This window comes from Moschus berezovskii, chromosome 2, assembly GCF_049115385.1.
Source record: "Moschus berezovskii isolate FMDL1 chromosome 2, NW_MosBer_1.0, whole genome shotgun sequence".
Lineage (NCBI taxonomy): Eukaryota > Metazoa > Chordata > Mammalia > Artiodactyla > Moschidae > Moschus > Moschus berezovskii.
This window is the reverse complement of record NC_142461.1, coordinates 85,959,074-85,984,533: the sequence shown is the minus strand read 5'-3', so window position 1 is coordinate 85,984,533 and position 25,460 is coordinate 85,959,074.

Genomic DNA, 25,460 nt, shown 5'->3' with positions numbered 1-25,460 from the left:
CCCGGAATTCACTCAAACTCATGTCCATCGAGTTGGTGATGCCATCCAGCCATCTCATTCTCTGTTGTCCCCTTCTCCTCCCGCCCCCAATCTCCCCCAGCATCAGAGTCTTTTCCAGCGAGTCAACTCGTCGCATGAGGTGGCCAAAGTATTGGAGTTTCAGCTTCAGCAACAGTCCTTCCAATGAACACCCAGGATTTATCTCCTTTAGAATGGACTGGTTGGATCTCCTTGCAGTCCAAGGGACTCTCAAGAGTCTTCTCCAGCACCGCAGTTCAAAAGCATCAATTCTTCGGCGATCAGCTTTCTTCACAGTCCAACTCTCACATCCATACATGACCACGGGAAAAACCACAGCCTTGACTAGACGGACCTTGGTTGGCAAAATAATGTCTCTGCTTTTTAATATGCTATCTAGGTTGGTCATAACTTTCCTTCCAAGGAGTAAACGTCTTTTAATTTCCTGGCTGCAATCAGCATTTGCAGTGATTTTGGAGCCCCCAAAAATAAAACCTGACACTGTTTCCACTGTCTCCCCATCTATTTCCCATGAAGTGATGGGACTAGATGCCATGATCTTCGTTTTCTGAATGTTGAGCTTCAAGCCAACCTTTTCACTCTCCTCTTTCACTTTCATCAAGAGGCTCTTGAGTTCCTCGTCACTTTCTGCCATAAGGGTAGTGTCATCAGCATATCTCATCACTATCTAAATATTTACCTTCATTTAGTTACCATATAATATAGAGAGTATAGCTGCTAAGCCCCCCTTATGGATAACAGATAAAAATCTCATAAAGGATTAACAACTGTCACAAGGCAGAACCAATAAGTGGAGTTGCCAGGTACAACTCCAGGCAGTCTGACTATGAGTCTGTATTTCGACATCTAGTCCTGAGGCTCTTTAATTATACAGTGTGGGAATATGCTGATGATGTTGGACTTAGACCACTGTTAGAGCATATTTCTTTCTTTCACCCTTAAAAATTGGGAGGATCTTAATTCTTACTCTTTAATAAAGATCTTCCTCTTATTAAAGGTCTGGTATTTCTAAATTACATCTGCTTTCTAATGAACAGGAAGGTAAATTTATCCTGTTTTAGAAACATTAATGCAGCTGTGCACTAATGTAAAATAAGCACGGGTATCCAATAGACACACGTGGGCACCTTGTATCCAACAGACACATGTGTGTTTTTATATCCAATAGACATACATGCACCTTTCAGGCTGACTGTTTTGTACTTGGTTTAACAAAAAATGATTTCTATGATTCCAGATACAAGTATAAATTCATTATTTTGTGCCTTGTATCTAAGTATTTCCTAAAAGAGTAGTTTGTCTATAACATGGCTTTATAAAAAAATTTGGATGGTTGGAAAGAAGATGAAAAAAGTACAGAAAAGGAGGCAAATTGAAAAATGAAATTGAAAACATACAAACTTAGTTATTGAAATGTAACTGCTTTAAAGGATTATGCTTGAAACCAAGGTGAGTAGATACTAAGACTCATTTAGGCAACATAACCAGTATTGAATAGGACTGAAGGATTGCTGACTTGCCTCAATTGAGAACATGGTCTCACCTCTGACCAACTTTCTGATCTTTGAATTTCTTACTTGATATGAAATATGTTTTTTAACTGGAATTTTGTTCCATCATGTAATAAAATATTTAAGTGTCACTGGTGTTCTGACTAACCTCAGTGACACATAGGCAATTACAGCAGTGTTTAGCACCGGATAAAGGCAGATGATACAGAGATACAGGCAGGTTCCAAAGTTCTTTCAAATATTAAATTAACAGGAATTTTTTATTCATTTGGTGAAGGAGTGAGAAAAGGAGAAGTAGCAGAAATGACTTACAGGCATTGGACTTGAGCCAGGGAAGGGTAAAGGAACATCATTCAGGTCTTCATTAGATAGACCCAAACACAATGATACTCTGGGGAAACCAGTCAAAAAAAAAAAAAAATCACCTTCAGAAAGAACATAGATAGAGACTATTTTTCTTGAGGTGTTATACCATAAATTTGAAGAACAGATTGAGGAAGTATTGGTATTGTCTAGTTCTTTGAGGAATCTTTCCAATCCTTTACATCATGCTTGAATAATATTAATCTGAGGTTTTTAGAGAGTTAAATAACATTGATCTCTGACTGGCTGTTTTTTGTTTTTATTTTTTGTGTCTTATTTTTCAATTGGTTCCAAATTCAGGGGAAAGAAAACAAAGGCTTATTACAGAACTAGGCTTTAGATCTATGGTCAAAAGGTTGGCTAAAACTCCCCACAATCTACATGCCATCCCCCATTCTAGCCTTCAGCTCAGTTCAGTTCAGTCGCTCAGTCATGTCCGACTCATTGCGACCCCATGAATCACAGCACGCCAGGCCTCCCTGTCCATCACCAACTCCTAGGACAGCCCAAATACGGTAAACTGTAGGTTTTAAAAGCAGACAAGCCTTCCCAGGTGCACTTTCTTGCACTAGCCCAAGGCAGAAAGGGAATACAAGGGAGAAAGTCCCCAGTACTTAATATCTTTTATTTTTCTCTATACAGTTGGGAATCAATTATTAAAGGAGACCAGACCCTTGTCACCCTCAGATAAGATTACCTGCCTGCCCTGGCTCAGAAGTTGTGAATATGGCATACTCTAGCTTTCCAGAAATATCACTAAATGAAAATGAAGATTCAAAACACTTGCAAGTCCCTTCTCGGTCATACCACTTATTTGCCCTGGGTTCTGGGGAGTAATTTAATCCCTGTTAGGGATCAAACATCATAATGAAAAAGAAGTGTTTTAGAATTGCAGAAGATGTGAGCTTTATTCTTGAAGAGTTTGCCAGAGTCACGTCCCACTTCATGTATCTTGAAAAGTGTGAGATCCTTTAGCATATCAATATGCTTCCCTAGTCAGTTAAACTTTCAAGTATTATTTCTTCACCTCTGAAATGACAGACAGTACTTGGAGGTCTTCAGTCTTTTTCTAAACAGTGGAACCCTTTCTTCAGATACCATTGCAGTTGGAAGACCATTATGTCAATACACTAGAACTGTGATCTTGGAGAGACCTGGAGTTCTGGGGTTCATCAGAGAACATCTTAGGACTCCAAGCAACATCTTAGAACTTCCCTTCTGAAATTCTGTAACCCTGTGACAGCTACACTCTCGCTTCTTAGAAACAAAGTATCTATGTGTCCAAAGAACCAGACAGTGGCTCTTTCCCTTTACAGTATATTGAAAGAAGCATACTACTTGTTCATTGAGTGCAGATGTCAAAAAAAAAAAAAAAAGTCTAAAAGCAAACACGTGAGGTGGTGGGAATCCTCTCAAAGGAAAAAAAAAAGATGAGAATTATCAAGGATATATTTGATTGAGAATTAAAACTCTAACAGAACCAAAGTTCATTTCATTTCATTCATTACCATAGATGGTTTTTGTACAAGTTTGTGTTATTTTTTTTAACTGTATGTCCCTGCTTCTTTTGACTCATGATTTGTGAAATCCATTTACATCTAAAGTTCTTTACTGGTCCACGTGCCATGTGCTGAGTCACTCAGTCAAGTCCCAACTCTTTGTAACTCTCTGCAGTTACACAGGAGCAATTGAAAAAGAAAACAGAAACTTCTGGAGAGATATATAAACAGGATACACTTCAGAGTACTGATGCTCCTGGCTTCAGGAATTCTCATTTAATTCAAACGTTGTTTAGTCCTGTATTGAATTAGACTGTATTATCCCATTACATGATAAAGCATCATTTAGCAGGAAGTCAGAGTCTTTTATGCTATGTTTGCGTTTCATTTCCATGCTACCTTTCAGAAAACAAGTAAAAAGTGGAAGCAGAACAGGTATTTGTGATTACCCATGAGTCATTTGCTTTCACGTAATTTAATAGCCACAGATTTTTAATATTTAGAGCACATGTTGAAAGGATTTAACATATGTAGTGATCTTCACCAAGTAACTCCATACTCTTCTTGAATACAAAGATGCAAATTTTGCCACCATTTATGCAACCTGTTAAAAATATTGCTATTAATTCATGTGAATGATTTTTCCTCTAAAATTTTAATTAAAACACAAATGCTTTCCACACTTCTATCTTCAGTATCCAACACATGCATTTTTAAATACTGACTGATCAGTTGAATAAGAGGGGATTTCTTTATAAGTGAGGTGCTTTCTCACACCTGAAAATTTCCATAGAATAGTTATTTTTGTGTAAAAGGCCATTCCAAAGCTAAATAACCATCACACCGCAGGCTCTTAAGGACAATTCTTTTTATATCTCTCTATATTTCTAAATGTGCTGTAATAAGAAAAAGAGAAGTAGAAATCTTCTAAGGTAAATAGGAATAGTAGTACACATAACTAGAATTTGAGAGAAAACCATGTCAAAAGTAAAATCATCATTAATAAGAAGCACTAGCATCAGAAATGTCCTATCACAAATGCATAACTAGGATTTTTGCAAGAGCTTTGCAAACTCTTTGCAAAGAACACTTTGACTATCAATTATAATGATAGCTAGTAATTCTTTTTCCATTCCTAAATCTAAATTAATCCAAAGCTTTCTAGCATAACACAACTGAGTATGTTGTCATATATTTTGAAATTTTATATTCTAAAATAAGTTCAAAAAATTTATTGAAAATACTTCAATTGGATAACTTTTTCTTCATAATAATAAGAAAAATTGAAATAATACAATATAATAATGTAACAGTTTTCCAGAATCTTTAAACACCCACACACATACACATCCTTTGTTCTTCAGAAACATTCTTAACAGGCAAATTTTCAGCTGTGTCATTTTTGCTAATATAGGTAATTATAATGTTTCATATTCTTTCATGATCCTGTTTTCTTAATAATACTAGGAATTAATCAATAATTATGGGCTATTAGAAAGAAAAAATAAAGATTTTTCTAGATCCATTTTTCGAAACAGAGGAGTGCATTTTTCTAAAGGAATGAAATAGAAATGTTTGATTAACTGACACTCAGAAATCATTCCTGAGCAATCTGTTAGAATTTCTTTCCCTTTACAATGTTTTCTGTTCTTTGCTATCAAGAACTATGAATCATAATTTCTGGCAGCTAAAACCAGAGGGGTGATAGGCTTTATTAGCATTCTAAAAATATGCATGTCCTAATGCTCTCTTAAAATATGTCTTCTCAGAGATGTTTCAGATTTTCTCAGCCAAACAAGATGACATTAACTAAGACCCTGGCATGAAGATTTGCTTGTTTTAGTTTGTTTAACAATGTAACCACAGTACAAAAATATTGCTACTAAATGGCAAATAAGTTATTCTGTCACATTCTGACCCATTACTTTTTAACATCACGTGATGAACTGTTGAAGCATTTAAGATCACTGATTACTTTGATCATTCACATTTGAAAACAAAAAATTAAAGCTATGTGAGAAGTAGTTCTTTTTAGGATAAGAAAGTATTCCCTCTTTCTGTTTTAAGGAATTCTGGTCAAAATGATTTCAGCCTAAACTAAATAAAGCAACGGCAAACCTAGACAGCATATTAAAAAGCAGAGACATTACTTTCCCTACAAAGATCTGTATAGTCAGAGCTATGGTTTTTCCAATCCACGTACAGATGTGAGAGCTAGAAAATAAAAAGGCTGAGCACCAAACAATTGTTGCCTTTGAACTGTGGTATTGGAGAAGACTCTTGAGAGTCCTTGAACTGCGAGGAGATCAAACCAGTCAATCCTAAAGGAAATCAGTCCTGAATATTCACTGGAAGGACTTGTGCTGACACTGAAGCTCCAATACTTTTAGCCGCCCAATGTGAAGAGCTGGCTCATTGGAAAAGATTCTGATGCTGGGAAAGATTTAAGGCAGGAGGAGAAGGGGACGACAGAGGATGAGATGTTTGGATGGCATCACCGACTCAATGGACATGAGTTTGAGCAAGTTCCAGGAGATGGTGAAGGACAGGGAAGCCTGGTGTGCTGCAGTCCATGGGGTTTCACAGAGTCAGACACAATTGAGCAACCGAACAACAACAAATAGAATTATTGAGAACAATTAACAGGTTAAATCAAGACAGGATAATGTGTTTATATCAATAGCTGATAAATTTCTGGGGGGAAAGTGCTACTAATATATTACTTGTATTAAGCATTCCACAAGAAAATTTGATTTTATTTGCCTTTTCTTTATGAAAGTTTACTGCAGGATGGGGAAAAATTTCCTAAGAGACACAATATCTGGCAGCCTGTTTAGCCGACTCTCAATAAAAAAATGAGTAGGATGCAGAGGTCAGATATAAGTCAAAAGAGAATGTCTTATTATTCTGATATCATACCTTTGAGGCAAAGACCTAATACCTCTACAAAAATAAAAAGCAACAAAATGAACACTTTTCTCTGCTAGAGACAGTGAAATGACAAAGGTCACATAATTGTATCTCTGTCTGCCTTGCTTCACCATTTTCTCTTTTTTAATAGAAAACAACAAATTGACCAAAGAAATACTGTTTACTAACTTATATCATTTAACTAGTATATTTATATACTTCCAAAAATATAGTACACTTCATGCAAAATAAGATGGAAATATTTGATGAATCAGTGGAAAACTCTAAAGAATGATTTTAACTATGAAAGAACACAAAGAATTCTGGAAATAACTTTAAGATTGATATGAGGAAAAATGAAAAATTCTCCAAAGAGAATCTCTAGGCTTGGAATTTAGAGACTAGAGAATTTAAAAAGTAGGAGACAGGAACAAAATATGGAGAGACAATAAAAGTCTTACTATTATTTTATACCAGGATCATGACTAAAGAAGGCAATGGCGCCCCACTCCATTACTCTTGCCTGGAAAATCCCATGGATGAAGGAGCCTGGTAGGCTGCAGTCCATGGGGTCACACAGAGTCGGACACAAAGGAAGCGACTTAGCAGCAGCAGCAGCATGACTAAAAACCAAGTTTGATTTATACCATTAGGCCAGCATAACTCAAAAATGTGTCTTGAAATATGAATTCTACTGTGGGGTTACAAACTTGGTTAAAAAAAAGTTCTGTAATCAAAAAATTGGGACAAACTTGATTAAATAAAATTAATAGGCCTCAATTATAGGATTGTTTTCCTCTATTTCCTTGCATTGATCACTGAGGAAGGCTTTCTTATCTCTCCTTGCTATTCTTTGGAACTCTGCATTCAGACGCTTATATCTTTCCTTTTCTCCTTTGCTTTTTGCCTCTCTTCTTTTCACAGCGATTTGTAAGGCCTCCTCAGACCGCCATTTTGTTTTTTTGCATTTCTTTTCCATGGGGATGGTCTTGGTCCCTGTCTCCTGTACAATGTCACGAACCTCCGTCCAGAGTTCATCAGGCACTCTATCTATCAGATCTAGTCCTTAAATCTATTTCTCACTTCCACTGTATAATCATAAGGGATTTGATTTAGGTCATACCTGAATGGTTTAGTGGTTTTCCCTACTTTCTTCAATTTAAGTCTGAATTTGGCAATAAGGAGCTCATGATCTGAGCCACAGTCACCTCACAGTCTTGTTTTTGCTAACTGTATACAGCTTCTCCATCTTTGGCTGCAAAGAATATAATCAATCTGATTTCGGTGTTGACCATCTGGTGAGGTTGATGTGTAGAGTCTTCTCTTGTGCTGTCGGAAGAGGGTGTTTGCTATGACCAGTGCGTTCTCTTGGCAAAACTCTATTAGCCTTTGCCCTGCTTCATTTCTTGCTCCAAGGCCAATTTTGTCTACTACTCCAGGTGTTTCTTGACTTCCTACTTTTGCATTCCAGTCCCCTGGAATGAAAAGGACATCTTTTTGGGGTGTTAGTTCTAAAAGGTCTTATAGGTCTTCAGAGAACCATTCAACTTCGGCTTCTTCAGCATTACTGGTTGAGGCATAGGCTTGGATTACTCTAATATTGAATGGTTTGCCTTGGAAACGAACAGAGATCATTCTGTCGTTTTTAAGATTGCATCCAAGTACTGCATTTCGGACTCTTGTTGACCATGATGGCTATTCGATTTCTTCTAAGGGATTCCTGCCCACAGTAGTAGATATAATGGTCATATGAGTTAAATTCACCCATTCAAGTCCATTTTAGTTCACTGATTCCTAGAATGTCTACGTTCACTCTTGCCATCTCCTGTTTGACCACTTCCAATTTGCCTTGATTCATGGACCTAACATTCCAGGTTCCTATGCAATACTGCTCTTCACAGCATTGGACCTTGCTTCTATCACCGGTCACATCCACAACTGGGTATTGTTTTTGCTTTGGTTCCATCCTTTCATTCTTTCTGGAGTTATTTCTCCACTGATCTCCAGCAGCATACTGGGCACCTACTGATCTGGGGAATTCCTCATTCAGTATCTTATCATTTTGCTTTTTCATATTCCAAAGAATAGCAAGGAGAGATAAGAAAGACTTCCTCAGTGATCAATGCAAGGAAATAGAGGAAAACAACAGAATAGGAAAGACAAGAGATGTCTTCAAGAAAATTAGAGATACCAAGGGAACATTTCATGCAAAGATGGGCTCGATAAAGGACAGAAATGGTATGGACCTAACTGAAGCAGAAGATATTAAGAAGAGGTGGCAAGAATACACAGAAGAACTGTACAAAAAAGATCTTCATGACCAAGATAATCACAATGGTGTGATCACTCACCTAGAGCCAGACATCTTGGAATGTGAAGTCAAGTGGGCCTTAGAAAGCATCACTACGAACAAAGCTAGTGGAGGTGATGGAATTCCAGTTGAGCTATTTCAAATCTTGAAAGATGATGCTGTGAAAGTGCTGCACTCAATATGCCAGCAAATTTGGAAAACTCAGCAGTGGCCACAGGACTGGAAGAGAAAGGGCAATGCCAAAGAATGCTCAAAGTACCACACAATTGCACTCATCTCACACGCTAGTAAAGTCATGCTCAAAATTCTCCAAGCCAGGCTTCAGCAATATGTGAACTGTGAACTTCCAGATGTTCAAGCAGGTTTTAGAAAAGGCAGAGGAACCAGAAATCAAATTGCCAACATCCACTGGATCATGGAAAAAGCAAGAGAGTTCCAGAAAAACACCTATTTCTGCTTCATTGACTATGCCAAAGCCTTTGACTGTGTGGATCATAATAAACTGTGGAAAATTCTGAAAGAGATGGGAATACCAGACCACCTGACCTGCCTCTTGAGAAACCCGTATGCAGGTCAGGAAGCTACAGTTAGAACTGGACATGGAACAGCATACTGATTCCAAATAGGAAAAGGAGTATGTCAAGCTTATATATTGTCACCCTGCTTATTTAACTTATATGCAGAGTACATCATGAGGAACGCTGGGCTGGAAGAAGCATAGGCTGGAATCCAGATTGCTGGGAGAAATATCAATAACCTCAGATATGCAGATGAAACCACCCTTATGGCAGAAAGTGAAGAAGAACTAAAAAGCCTCTTGAAAGTGAAAGAGGAGAGTGAAAAAGTTGGCTTGAAGCTCAACATTCAGAAGACTAAGATCATGGCATCTGGTCCCATCACTTCATGGGAAATAGATGGTGAAACAGTGGAAACAGTGTCAGACTTTATTTTGGGGGGCTCCAAAATCACTGCGGATGCTTATTGCAGCCATGAAATTAAAAGACGCTTACTCTTGGAAGGAAAGTTATGACCAACCTAGATAGCATATTAAAAAGCAGAGACATTACTTTGCCAACAAAGGTCCATCTCGTCAAGGTTATGCCTTTTTCAGTGGTCATGTATAGATGTGAGAGTTGGACTGTGAAGAAAGCTGATCGCCGAAGAATTGATGCTTTTGAACTGTGGTGTTGGAGAAAACTCTTGAGAGTCCCTTGGACCGCAAGGAGATCCAACCAGTCCATTCTAAAGGAGATCAGTCCTGGTTTTTCATTGGAAGGACTGATGCTAAAGCTGAAACTCCAACACTTTGGCCACCTCATGCGAAGACTTGACTCACTGGAAAAAGACTCTGATGCTGGGAGGGATTGGGGGCAGGAGGAGAAGGGGACGACAGAGATGGCTGGATGGCATCACCGACTCAATGGAGGTGAGTTTGAGTGAACTCTGGGAGTTGGTGATAAACAGGGAGGCCTGGCGTGCTGTGATTCATGGGGTCACAAAGAGTCAGACACGACTGAGCAACTGAACTGAACTGATAGGATTGTTTTAGTCTTTAACATGCCCATGCTAATGACCTTTATTACTCATGAAAAGAAATACATAGCATGTTTCTCAAACTCATTTCACAACAGAAATTAGGTTTAGATCTATCTAGAGTATACCAACTCTAGGGAATTATTACCTGTAACTGTCTCAGATTGGAGTTCCCCAAGATTTTTTCTTTTTAATTATATAAATTTCATTAATCATACTAATGAAGAAAAATAATTTTTCCTTCAATTTATTTAAACTTTTCCTTTTCATGATATGAACATTTTCTACATATTATAATTATTCTATTATAGTATCTCTTAGTCAACTTCTTCATAAACAAAGATATAAAAAGTGTTAAACATACTATGCTATGTTAGACTTTATTCATGACAAAAGCACCAATCAGAGTGACTTGGGACCACATGGCTACTTGCTTTGCTAGAAAATTTAAAACATGAAAACCAAAGGAACTTGATTCAAGATAGTGTACAGAACATGTGAGTTAATTATCTATTTACCTAAGGCCCCCTTTAAAAAAAAAAAGTAAAACACATTTAATATGTTCTAAAACATCAGTTGTGAGACATTGCGACTTAACAGATGTCAAGAAATGGGATAAATGTACATGTAAAAAACAAAAAAATACAATATATATATACATGCAAAAGCAAAATAGGTGACAAGCCATATGGCCAACCAAACCCTAGAATATGCACAAAGGATATGCAGTCTAGAAGAAAAGCAATCTGCAATGCAGAATTTCAAGAAGTCTGAACTCCCATCATAGGTGGGATGGACAGAAGGGAGGAGAAAGAGATAGTATGCCAGAAGGAAGGGGCATTGAAGGATGATTCTTTTCCAAAAAAACTGTACCTGCCAGAACTCTCAGCAATGGGCATTTTCAACCCCCAGGCAAAACACACAAACAGAGAAAAACAGTTCTTCTCAAAAAAAAAAAAAAAAATGAATGATCTCTTTGGGGAGAAAAGGGGTAATCATTCTGTGTGTGTTAGGACACTAACAGCCTAAGCAAGCCTTGATTTAAATTTTTAAAAGGGAATAGAATGATATAAAAAAGGAACAAGTAAATAATTAGAGCTCTTCAAGATAATTTATAATGCTTCTTCAAATAAAAAAGTTCATAAAAGTTTTAGAAAAGTAGAGGAATGCATAAAACAAACAAAAAAAGATGTCCTTTCATAGTTAAGATGAGAGGAAAACATTTAAATATAAAGGATTAACCAGGAATTCCAACATCTAACTAATAGAGATCAGGGGAAGAACAGAAGAAAAGGAGGGAAGAAAGGAAACCATAGAAAATATAACAGTAGAGCTGTCAACAGTATGACTGAAAGTGCCGGCCAGGCGCCCAACAGAGTGAATAAAAAGGGAAACCCACCTAGACTTGCTAGTATGAAAAGTTAGAACACTAAGAATAAAGGTCTGATCCTAAATATGTTCACAGAGTCACTTATTAATAGAAATAATGATCAGGTTAGTATCAGATTTCTTATTGGCATTCAGTTCAGTTCAGTCGCTCAGTCGTGTCCAACTCTTTGCGACCTCATGAATCACAGCACGCCAGGCCTCCCTGTCCATCACCAATTCCCGGAGTTCACTCAAACTTATGTCCATCGAGTTGGTGATGCCATCCATCCATCTCATTCTCTGTCGTCCCCGTCTCCTCCCACCCCCAATTCCTCTCAGCATCAGAGTCTTTTCCAGACAAGATGCAAAAAGACAATGGAAGATTATTTTTAACCTAATATTTACAGCCATGCATAAAAAGTCAATTTATCATATGACAAAATAAAGACATTTTACCAACATTCAAACATTCAGAAAATATTTAGGCCCTTTCTAGGGTTTATATTAACCAAAATGTAAAAAGAAAATCTGAAGGGGTCAGGAGACAGTGGATTTAATTCAGAGGAGCACTGATGTGTACTCCCAGGCCAATTACTGGAGCAGAGAGATCAATGGCTAAAAAAAAAAGTGGATGCTCATAGGGAATTGAGGGTGAGAGAATTTGGGCAGGTAATCAGCATTATCACTGATGAAGAGAGAACCTGAAGATCTAATACAGTTAATTGGTTGAGGGTATTAAAGAGAAAACTTGTTTAATTTATCCCTGGAAACATGCTCTTTTGAATAGTAGAGAGATAACTGCATTAGATCTGTAAATGTGAAGAAATAAAAGTGATCCTAACAAGCACTATGTGTCTCTACAATGAATAATTAAGCTACAATAACAATCTAAAATGTGTTCATTGCTTTTCAGTTTTTAGAATCAACATGTGTAAAAATGACAGAAGACTTCTGTTATGTGTTACAGAATAGAAAGTCTATCCTATAAAGTACAAAAATATAAAAGTGTAATAACATCTATAATGTTGAATTAGGATTGTAGATATCAGTATTGTCATAGTTTTAAATATACATGTAAAAACATGTATATATGCATTTATATTACATACAAAGATGCTTCCTTTATAATATATACATTATAAATGAGTATACACATATCTTTATCTCTATATAAACATACATATACATGGATACATATGTATATTAAATGTATGTGCTTTTATGTGCATGCATGCATGAGTGCTAGGTTGCTCCAGTTGTGTCCAACTCTTTGTGACCCCATGGACTGTACCCCAACAGGCTCCTCTGTCCATGGGATTCTCCAGACAAGAATACTGGAGTGAATTGCCATGCCCTCCTCCAGGGGATCTTCCCAACCCAGGGATAGAACCCATGTCTCTTATGTCCCCTGGATTGGTGGGTGGGTTCTTAACCACTAGCACCACCTGGGACGCGCCATATGTGTACACATGTATATATATCTATAGGGAGATCATGCATCTATTCCCTAGCTGTGACTGTTGAGAGAATCTAGAAACAATAACACCTACAAGGGATAATGAGCAAACTTAGTACCGTGAACTTCATTTTCAAATATCACTGTCCAAGAATTCAAGGTAAATTCCAGGCTGCATAAGGAAAAGTGCAAGATAAGCCTGAAACATTTCAACATGGCAGAAAATGGAAGTTCTCAAAAAATGATGAGAATATATCAAAGAACATCTCACGGGGCTTTTCTTTCATTAGCTAAATTTGAGCATCAAAATAACATTAGTATTTAATAACTAAGCAAAGGAAGAACCCATAAACCCACACTAACATAAATAAACAATTAAACATCTTTTAAATATTGCATAACTGACATAGAACCGGGGCAGCAGAAAGTGAGGGGCAGTAAATGAAAAGGACAGGACCACTTCTTACAAAATAAAGGCCAGTAATACTGTCTATGAATGATGTGACAAGATTTAATATGTTGTTTGAAATTACAGAAATGAGCAAAGATAGAGTTGTGAATATAATTATATTAGAAATGCTATGGACTGAATGTTTATGACTCCCCAAAATTCATATGTAGAAATCCTGACCACCAAAGATGACATATTAGGAAACGGGGCCTTTGGGGAGTTCTTAGGCCATGAAGGTGGAGCTCATAAGAAAGAGACTCCCCAGACCTTCTTGGCCCCTTCCACCATGTGAGGTACAACAAGAGGGTGTTTTTATGATTTTTTTTCCTATCCTGATAGTTTTTCACCTGCCAGTATCATTATATTTCACGTGAGCTTTCTGTAGGAAGCACGTAGTTGAGTCATATTTTTAATCCATTCTAAAGTCTGTCTTTAATTTTGGGAGTTGAACTATTTCATTTATTGATCATTTTTTCTGGCCTCCAAGATTTCTGATGAGAAATCTGCAGTTATTTGAATCTCCTGTAAGAAAAACATTGTTTTTCTCTGGCTGCTTTTAAGATATTTTTTGTTTGTTTGTTGTTAGTGCTTAGCAGTTTGATTAGTGTTTCCTAGTCTAAATTTCCTTGAGTTTATCCTGTTTTAGACTTACTGAGCTTCTTGAATCTTTCTTTCTGCATATTTGGGAAATTTTCAGCTAATATTTCTTCAAAGATTTTTTGCTCTAGTAAATTATTTCTCTTCATTTTCTAGGATTCCTATAACATGAATATGAGACACATTCTTATTGCCCTGAAGCTCTGTTTCCTGTTTTTTTTTTCCTTTTTCTCTTAGATTTCATAATTTCTACTTATTTATTCTCGAGTTCACTATTTCCTCTTTCATTTCCAATCAAATCTTGAGCTCATATAATGAAGACTTTTATTTCTTTGTTTGTTTATTTGAAGAGTTTCTGTTTTGTTTGCTATTTTTTTTCTTTTGCAGAGTTTGGGTTCTTATAATTTTAATCCTAAAACTTCCATTTGGTAATTATTAATATCAACAGTACATGAACCGAGAACTTCCAGATGTTCAAACTGGATTTAGAAAAGGCAGAGGAACCAGAGACCAAATTGCCAACATCCGCTGGATCACTGAAAAAGCAAGAGAGTTCCAGGAAAACACCTACTTCTGCTTTATTGACGACACCAAAGCTTTTGATTGTGTGGATCACAATAAACTGTGGAAAATTCTTAAAGAGTTGGGAATACCAGAACACCTTACCTCCCTCCTGATAAATCTGTATGCAGGTCAAGAAGCAGCAGTTAGAACCAGACATGGAACAACAGATTGTTTCCAAATTGGGAAAGGAGTATGTCAAGGCTGTATATTGTCACCCTGCTTATTTAACTCATATCATGTGAAATACCAGGCTGGATGAAGCAGAAGCTGAAATCAAGATTGCCAGGAGAAACATCAGTAACCTCAGATATGCAGATGACACCACCCTAATGGTAGAAAGTGAAGAGGAACTAAAGAGCCTCTTGATGAAAGTCAAAGAGGAGAGTGAAAAAGTTGGTTTAAAGCTCAACATTCAAAAAAATGAAGATCATGACATCCGGTCTGATCACTTCATGGCAAACAGATAGAGAATCAATGGAAACAGTGAAAGACTTTATTTTCTTGGGCTCCAAATTCACTGGAGACAGTGACTGCAGCTATGAAATTAAAACATGCTTGCTCCTTGGAAGAAAAGCTACGACAAACCTAGAGAGGGTATTGAAAGCAGAGACATTACTTTGCCAACAAAGGTTTATCTGATCAAAGCTATGGTTTTTCCAGCAGTCACACATGGATGTGAAAAAGTGAAAGAAAGTGAAAGTCACTCAGTGATGTCCGACTCTTTGCAACCCCATGGACTATACAGTCCATGGAATTCTCCAGGCCAGAATACTGGAGTGGGTAGCCTTTCCCTTCTGCAGGGTATCTTCCCAACCCAGGGATCAAATCCAGATCTTCCATACTGCAGGTGGATTCTTTCCCAGCTGAGCCACAAGGGAAGCCCTGGATATAAGAGTTGGACCATAAAGAAAGCTGAGTGCCGAAGAATCGATGCTTTTAACTGTGGTTTTGGAGAAGACTTTTGAGAGTCCCCTGGACTGCGAGGAGATCAACTAGTCAATCCTAAAGGAAAACTGTCCTGAATATTCACTGGAAGGACTGATGCTGACACTGAAGCTCCAATACTTTGGCCACCTAATGCCAAGAACGGACTCATTAGAAGAGACCCTGATGCTGGGAAAGATTTAAGGCAGGAAGAGAAGGGGACCACAGAGGATGAGAGAGTTGGATGGTATTGCCAACTCAATGGACATGAGTTTGAGCAAGCTCCAGGAGTTGGTGATGGACAGGGAAGCCTGGTATGCTGCAGTCCATGGGGTCACAAAGAGTCAGACACGACTGAGTGACTGAACTGAACTGAATATCTTTGGGGTTTTGTTTAGACTTTCTGTACATTTGCTTAAAGAGTGTTCATTCTTACTTCTTTGAGCACTTTTACAACAGCTGTTTTACTATCATTATCAGATAATTCCAACAGCTTAACTATCTCAGCATTGTTATCTGTTCGTTGTCTTTTCTCATGTGAACTGGGTTTTCCTGGATATTTTTTGCCAATTAATTATCCATTATTTTCCAGACATTTTAAACATTATCATATGAGACTCTAAGTCTTCTTTAAATCTCATGGAATATGTTGATATTTTGTTTCAGCAGGCAGTCAACCCACTTGGTTTCAGGACCCATGTTCTGACTAGCCAACTGTGATTTGTGGTATCAAGACACATCCAGTTTCCCGTGCCTTTGAAATGCTATTTCCACCTGTCTTGTGTGTTTGCCACCCAGTGGCCAGTCTAAGACATGGGCAATTGCCCACCAATTAGTTCCATTCTCAAAGAATATAGTAAATTAGATCCATGCACATGCAGCTCAAGTGAGTGCAGAAGTTCATAAATAATTTAATAGGATTGCTTTTTCTATCTTTATATATTTATGATCCCTCTTGATACTTTCTGATGCCCTGGGACTCCCTTTTTAGTTCCACAGAAATCTGGGGCTTTAGTTAACTACTCTGACACCAACTTCCTATGGCCGCCCTTTTATTTTAGATCAAGCAACAGGAGAACAGAGAATGACACAGAAAGCAAAGTATCCAATGTTCATATCCCTCAAGATTCAAAGCACCTGTAGGCCCCTGCAGCCACCACCATTGCTACCAAAATACCTCTTTATTTCTCTTGAAACCTGACCTGGAAGACTTCACCCCAGGTTCTCTCTCTTAGTCTGATGCTTTCTTCCATGTCTTCAACCACTTGGATCCAGGCTAGTGTATACTAGAGGGGAAAAAATATGGTAAACTCACTGGCAGGTCATTGGTACTTTACATTATAGTGAGAACCTCACATAGCTGTTCTATATATTCTGTTCAGGTTTTACAGCTGTATTCATTGTGAGTGACGGTTGAAGTATGTTTAGTCCATCTTATTCAGATCTGGAACCCATGAATAGTTTTCCTTTTCCTTTTTTTTTTTTTTTTTTTGTGAATCTAAAAAAAATTACCTTGCTAGCAATTAGTTGGAGTTTCCCAGGTGGCGCTAGTGGTAAAGACCTGCCTGCCAGTGCAGGAGACATAAGAGACATGGATTCAGTCCCTGAGTAGGGAAGATACCTTGGAGGAAGGCATCACAACCCACTCTAGGATTCTTGCTTGGAGAATGCCATGGACAGAAGAGCCAGGCAGGCTATAGTCCACAGGGTTACAAAGATTGCAACACGACTGAAGTGACTTAACCTGTGTGCCCAATTAGTTTAGATCAAAGGGCTGTCTATGGAAAAAATACTAAAGAAAGAAAGCGATAGGAATTTAGGAATCCCCTGGCAGTCCAGGGGTTAGGACTGGCACGTCTACTGCAGAGGGCCTAGGTGCTCAATCCCTGATCAGGAAACCAAGATAAGATCCAAAAAATTTGCAATGCAGCCAAAAAAAAAAAAAAAAATGGAGAGACAGAAAGGCAGGAAATAAAGAAAAGGAGGGATGGAGGGAGGGAAGACCAAGAAGGATAGAAGAAGAGAGAGGGAGGGAAGATAGACAGACATTAATCTCAGACGTCTGACTGGAGGAAAATGAAGACAGCTCCTTTAAGAAATGATAAATTATTTTCTTTGTCTGAGAAAGAGACTATCGTGAGGAAGTCAGAGTCCCTAAATGTATGTGTAGAAGTTATATTCTTCATCAAATTATCTGTGTCATCAAGTGGAATAAAAACACTACTTTGTTTTTTTTTACTTGTTTTAAATTAAAAAGACAAAAATTTAATGCTCATACTGGAAACTTTAGGAGTTAAGGTAGGGAAAGCCTTCTTTCAAAAAGCTTTGAAGAAATGAATTCCCAGGTGTTATTAAAACGAAGGATGAAGCATAATATAAGCTTAGGAGAAGGAATTGCGTGTATAATTTTAAAATATATCCTTAGTTTTTTTAGTAATCTGAAATACACTGAGCGTAGAAGTATTAACTTTAAGAAATATTTTAACTCAATTATGAAAAAATTATAAATGTTTCTGTTTATACATTTACAACTCATGATATAATTATATATATATACAAAGATTAGAAATCTCTATTCATAATGAACTGTTTTAATCTTAAAAGCATATTTAAATTAAATGGTAAACCTACTATAGCACTATTCATGTTGATGAGACTATTATGAATAAATGACTCAGCTTGTACATTTAAAATGTATCATTTTTCTCTATACATTTTTCCTGTTCTATTATGTTCTTCTTAAAATGGGCAAACCAGAGTAAAATCTACAGGACTCTGGAACAAAACACTGAACAAATATAAAGTAAAATTTTCATATTGTACATCACTTTAGATGCTGTGGAGAGAGGGGCTTTTAAGGAATACTGTTAATATAGAAGCCAAGAAATATGTAAATCTTGTCTTGGCCCAGCCACCTCTCATTCCCACAGTGTCCCTGTGGAAATATATGTATAAATAAAAATGGCAGAACAAGGCAAGTTAACCTTCATTATTCACTTGGACTTTGGTCCCAACAACTAAACAGATTCAGAACTCTAGTTGGCTGAGTGGGACAAATGTGAAGCTCCTTTCTCAGAAGCTAAACAGAGGAATAAACTAAAGCATACTGAGTGACCTACAATGTCTTCTAAGCTCACATTAAAATCTTAGATTTTACCACTGATTGCAATATGGGCTGGTTTTGAGACCATCTTTTCTGAAAGGAAAGGTGAGAGTTCAGTTCAGTTCAGTTCAGTCGCTCAGTCATGTCCGACTCTTTGCGACCCCATGAATCACAGCACGCCAGTCCTCCCTGTCCATCACCAGCTCCCAGAGTTCACTCAAACTCATGTCCACAGAGTCGGTGATGCCATCCAGCCATCTCATTCTCTGTCGTCCCCTTCTCCTCCCGACCCCCAATCCCTCCCAGCATCAGAGTCTTTTCCAGTGAGTCAACCCTTCGCATGAGGTGGCCAAAGTATTGGAGTTTCAGCTTTAGCATCAGTCCTTCCAAGGTGAGAGTATTTGTTCCTAAACTTAAGACATCTGCCCCGGTATTCCTAGGCCAGGACAAAAGCCTGAGGGCTATCTACCTGGTGGGAAGAAGAAAGTTTCCAAGAAAGAAAGTAAAAGTGACTGTGAATGCGGAGTGAGAAGGAAAATGAGAGAGAGATGACCAGGAATGGCCTTAGGTCTGATTCTCCAGTTCCTTTCTTAGAATCAGTTTGGGATTATTGAACTCAACTAATCCTTTGGGAAGACATAAGAAGTCAAATAAAAGCAATGAAAAGACTTTCTTCTGGAGTGACACACTACTTTCCAGGTATTGGACCAGCATTTCCTCAAATTTTTTTTCCTTTTTTTTCATCTTTCAGAGTTGTGTCCATACAGCAGCTCTCAGATCCCTATCCTTCATTATAATCAAATACTCAAGCTTTCCCTGGTGACTCAGTGGTAAAGAATTCTCCTGACAATGCAAGAGTCGCGAGTTCAATCCCTGGGTCAGGAAGATCCCCTGGAGAAGGAAATAACAACCCACTCCTGTATTCTTGTCTGGGAAATCCCATGGACAGAGGAGCCTGGTGGGCTACAGTCCACAGGGTTGCAAAAAAGTTGGACATGACTTAGCGACTAAACAACTAAACAACAACCCAAGCTTCATCTTTAAAAATAGAGATTTGGTTGTTTTAAATTATATTCATGTCCTTGTACTGATTAACAGAGAAATTAATTGGTGGCTCACTTTTCTGTCGACTTTCACAGCAGACCTTTCACCTATTTTTCTCTATAACTTTGCATTTTGCCATGTTTAAGCTTCCTAGTGATGCTGTTACAAATTACAACAAACTTGGTGGTTCTAAATCTGCAAGCTTAATTAGGTCTAGGAATTAGATATGAGAACTTGCATGCTCACCTTGGTGACCTGAGTCAAATTTCTGCCCACTAGAATTTTTCCACATAAAGAAGCAACACATATCCAGTAAACGGTATATCCATTTCATTTCTAGGCATTCCATGATAGACGAATCATTACAAGTCCCTGTGGGTCAAATACTCTGCCACTTTCTCTTTGCAGCTTATCAAGATGTTGCACTAATCTTGTCTCTGCTAGTTAAGCCCTGACACGCAGCCTCTACTACCCTGTGGTCTCATTATTCCATTGAAAAATGGAAGTCTAGTACCAATATGGCCTCTCCTACTATGACCACCAGTCTGCAGAGGACAGCCACTGGAGAGGCTGAAGTTTTCCTTGTCAATGCATTGCTGAATGTTCAGCTGAAGGGGGCTTTTTCTAGAGAGCATGGTGAGTGGGTAGATAAGCAGATTCTGCATAATGTACTCATTCCAACAGTCACACTTCTCTAAGCCTTTGGACTCTTTTTCACCACGACATTTCAGGGAAACTCCAACATTTCTTCCTCACTGACACTAGGCCACCTTTGAGTCTAATCTTCAGTCCACCATATTTATATTATTCTCAGGTAGTTGAGCCAACAAAAAGAATCTCCAAACACAGGTAAAGGCAACTATGTAAATGAAGTTGACCCAATCTAATCATCTATTTTTCTTCCTTAACACCCTTAGAAGCTACTTTTACATATGTCACACAGACACCTACTGATACAACTTAACAAGGTCGTAAAGCAATTTCCTCCCCAGCCATTGTAGCTCTTTTTCTGGGCTCTCCTGTGTACCCTTATTCTATTATCAAATGATTGTGTGGTCTTAGACAAGTCACTCCATGTATATAAGACTCATCTTTAAATGAAGTTAACAATACCTATTTCATAGGGTTAATGAATGGAATAAAGAGAGCTACTGGCACAGACCCTAACACATAAGAAGTACACAGAGCAGTGGAGTTTCTTTCCACCTCTAAGGATCAATCTTGAACCAAATCTCCAGATACAAGCAAAAAGAATCAACAGAGAATTCAACCAATTTAAGTTACCAAGATTCCTTCTAACTTCAGTTCAGTTCAGTCGCTCAGTCATGTCCGACTCTTTGCGACCCCATGAATCACAGCACGCCAGGCCTCCCTGTCCATCACCAACTCCCGGAGTTCACTCAAACTCATGTCCATCGAGTTGGTGATGCCATCCAGCCATCTCATTCTCTGTCGTCCCCGTCTCCTCCTGCCCCCAATCCCTCCCAGCATCAGAGTCTTTTCCAGTGAGGGCTAAGGAAATCTTAAATATGAGTTAAAAAAATAAAAACTATTTCAGTTTCTGTTAGCCTATCTTACACATAGCAAACACTTCAAAATATTATTTGTAGAATTACATCCTTATTCAAAATCTGCATCTGTGCAACTGTCCTTAGAGTTTATTCTCCTTCAAGCATTTATGTCCGAAGAAAAAAATATCTACAGGTTTTCCAGATTTACCAGTAAAAGACAAATGCCTCATAAATTGGTATTTTAATTACTCATGAGTGGGATTGATGCTGAGCCTTGAGTATACTTAACAGGTTTTGTTTTTCATGAAAGCCTTCATTTCCGTTGACATTGGCAATCAGATTATGAATCTTAGCTCCAGTGCAGTAATTATGTCAAACTCAGCTTGGGAGGGTAAAAGTGTTCAGTGGAGAGCAGCTGCCCTTGTTCAGAAAGAACAGGCACAAAAAGGATAAATGGTTACTTATCACATTCATCCTACTTGGGGAATGACAAAGTTTTTGTAGAGTCATAGGAATAAAACTGCTATTAGAAATCTAATTTCCATCTTGTACAGGAGAAGTAAATAGAAGGACAGTAAGAATGGACAATAGAAAATCCATTTCTTCACTAACGTTTTATTCTCCTGTTGCCTTGGAGGAAAGTGTAAACATACTGTCTCCCCACATGTTTTAATTTATACTAATATTTTCACCAATTAAATTGTTGGGGGAACGCCCTTTTAAAAGCTGATGCATTTAGGACTAGCTTGCCATCAATTTGTGATGTTAATGGTATTTGCTTTAAGAATCTACAGCTTGGAGAAAGAGCCATATGCAAGTATTGCCCCAGCTACAACTATTCTTTTGGAAAGAAACCTTAATAGCAAAAAGGTGCTATGTATAAACACAGAGTTGAGAGTCATCTATTAGAAATGCATTCATTCCAAATACTTCCCCAATGTGTAAAACTGAGATACAAAATAACCATTCCATGATGTGCTTCAAAAATGTACCAGATGTATTTCTCCATTCTTGCTGGAACCTGTGGATTAGCCTTCCCACATGAGCTATCCCCATGCAGGAAGATCATTTCCCTCCTACTTTTCCCACGAACTGTGTTGCAATTTGCAGGACATTACGGGAAATTTGCCACAATATGTGGGACACTTCCATCTCTCGCTGGAATTTTGCAGGCATGAGCTGCCCTAGTTTGAAGCAGGGATCAAGATATTTGTTTCGTATGATGAGCTCTAACATAATGCTTCATGAGGGGACCAGTAGGCTGCCTCTCTTTTCCAAAGTCATTAGAACTGACAGTACAGCCCATTCATTTAGTCAAACTGCAGAATAGAAGGCATAACCATTAGCTGCAGATATCCCTGCTGATTTAACAGTGCTAGAAATTGCAGCATCACATCTCTGTGCTGCCAAAGAGGGAAGGAGCTGGAGAACGAATCCAAAAATGGGTTCTCCTCTTAAGAGAAGCTTACACACTGCCATTCTGTTTGCACTGTACACCGCAGAAATTTTGAACTGCTACAAATCCTTGTTGTGGTTGCATTTTATTCCCCTGATAAGCCTGATAGTCCCAGAAGTAGGGAACTACTTTTAAACATGAAACTTGAATTGTTTATCTAACCTGGGCTTCCATTTAGTCAAGGAAGAGATATATTTTCAAGTAAATTTTCTCTTGAAAAGTAATGATCCTATATAAGGGGGAATATGTTTTATGAACCTCAAAATATGAAGCTCTCAACTTTCTAGAACCCAAAATATTAAAAATTATAGAATTTTAAGAAGCATTCTTAGTTCATTTCAGGTGTTTCTACACGCATTTTCTCCTTTCCTTTTTTTATCAAAATATACTATAAAAATTACACCACAGTGTAAGGAAAACCCACTGGGTGTGTCTAAAATTAAGTGCCCAATAATAATAATTGATTTGACCAGTTCCAAGTGATCAGCTTGGGCTTAGTCTGTGACTTCCATGCTAGTACTATGAGTCACCAGGACATAAAGTTTATGTCCCTATTTTTAAAATGACTGAATGGATTCATAAATGGAATAGTTAATTACACTAAAATATAGTTGATCTAATCATGAATTGAGATTGTTTATTAATAGGAAGAAATAAAATTTCAGTCTGTACATGATTAGTTCAGTGGCAATCATAGAGCCATATGTATTGTCAGAAATGATTTTTTAAAATAAAGCTCTGACAAATTATCACAGTGGTCTTCATATCAGAAATTTTTGAAAGAGAGAAAAAGACAATCAAATTTCATTTTTGAGATGTTTTTTAAAAATCTCGAGAATAAAGAAAAAACCATAAAACCTTGAAAACAGCCCCACATTTCTCTGAACAGTTATATAAAATAGTTATTTCTCTTATCTCTTCACAGCTGTCAGCCCAGACTACTCTATTTGCAGCTCCTTTTTTGCAGCATACACACACAGACACACACAGTAGGTGGAAGTAGCTTCCACTGAAGTTACCAATGACAAAGATCTAACTAACACTAATAAAACTGGTCAGTTTCGCTGACATTCCTTTTAGTCCTCATCTTCCTCAACCTCTAAAAAACAAACATGGGCCACTTTCTCTGAATGTCTTCTTGGAACACTCACTTCCCTTGGCTTCCATAACATGTCAAGAAGGTTTCCATTCTACTCTGACCATTCATTTTTTTCTAAGTGGAAAGCGTGATGGAGTTTCCTCTAAAAAAACTAAAAATAGAACTACCATATGACCCAGCAATCCCACCACTTGGCACATATCCAGAGAAAATCTAATTCAAAAACATTCATGCACCCCCAATATTCATGGCAGCATTATTTATAATAGCCAGGACATGAAAACAACCTAAATGTCCAACAACGAAAAAATGGATAAAGAAAATGTGGTACATATGCACAATGGAATATTACTCAACCATAAAAAGGAGCAAAATTGTTTCATTTGTAGAGACATGGATGAACCTAGGAAGTGTCATAGAGAGTGAAGCAGGTCAGAAAGAGAAAAATGAATGTTATATATTAATGCATATTTGTGGAATCTAGAAAAATGGTGTATAGCTGATCCTATTTGCAAAGCAGAAACAGAGACGTAGACACAGAGAACAAATGTGTGGCTACCAAGGGGGAAGGGAGGGTGGGAAGAACTGGGGAACTGAGATTGACATATACACTATTGATAGCTTGTATAAACTAGATAAGCACAGAAAACTACTTAACGCACTGTGTCGACCAGAATGGGAAGGAAATCCAAACGGGAGGGGATATATGCATCTGTCTGGCTGATCCACTTTGCGGCACAATGGAAACTAAATCAACGTTGTAAAGCAACTATACTCCAACAAAATTTTTTTAAAAATACTCTCATCCTTCCTATCTGCTGACCCATTCTCTTCTCCCTCTCTTATCACTATACACATTGTTCCCACACAGTATCTTTGAAACTGAAGTAAATTTTATGTAGATAAATCAGAAACTTAACTCTTCAAACTAGACCTCCCGTTCCAGGTAACCAACTGCCTTGTCATGCTCACTCAGGTCTCTTACAGAATCACACACTTAAGTTGTTCAGAACTGATCCCATCAGAATGGTTGTCTATTCTATTAATAAATCTGGGTTTCTCCCAGTGTTTCTTAATGTCACCAACAGCGATCCAGTTATGCAAGTTAAAAACCTGGTAGCCATTTTTAACAACTCTCTTCACCAATTCTTCCCCATATCACCAATCCATCAGAAATATCAATAAAATCTCCTTCTAATTTTCTACAGAAGGCATCTATTTCTGTTCATTTCTGGTGCCACTATCTTTAATTCAAGCTACCATTATTTCATGTCCAAACCATCAAAATAGTCTCATTAACTGGTCTTTCCACTTCTAATTCTGCCCAATTCAAACTAAGACCCCATTAAAGTCAGAGTAACAAAAGTAAATAAATAACTAAATGTGATTATATCACTCAGTGAATAAGACATCTCACTAGCTTCCATGCTGTTAGATGGACAGTGAGGCTTTTATTGGCTTCTTCCCCACACAGCTCAGTAGCACATTGCCTATGCTCTCCTTCCCATATTGTCTGCTTCTAACACACATACTTTTCTTCAGTTCCCATAACATAATGTTTCTTCTTGCCTTACATGATATCTCCCCTGCTGAATACTTTCCCTCTTGTCTCAGTCAATTCTTCCTGCAGATCTCAGTTTCAATGTCACTGCCTTGGAGAAGGCTTCCGTGACTTCCCTGACTGGACCAAACTTTCCATATTATGCTCTTATAAAAAATCC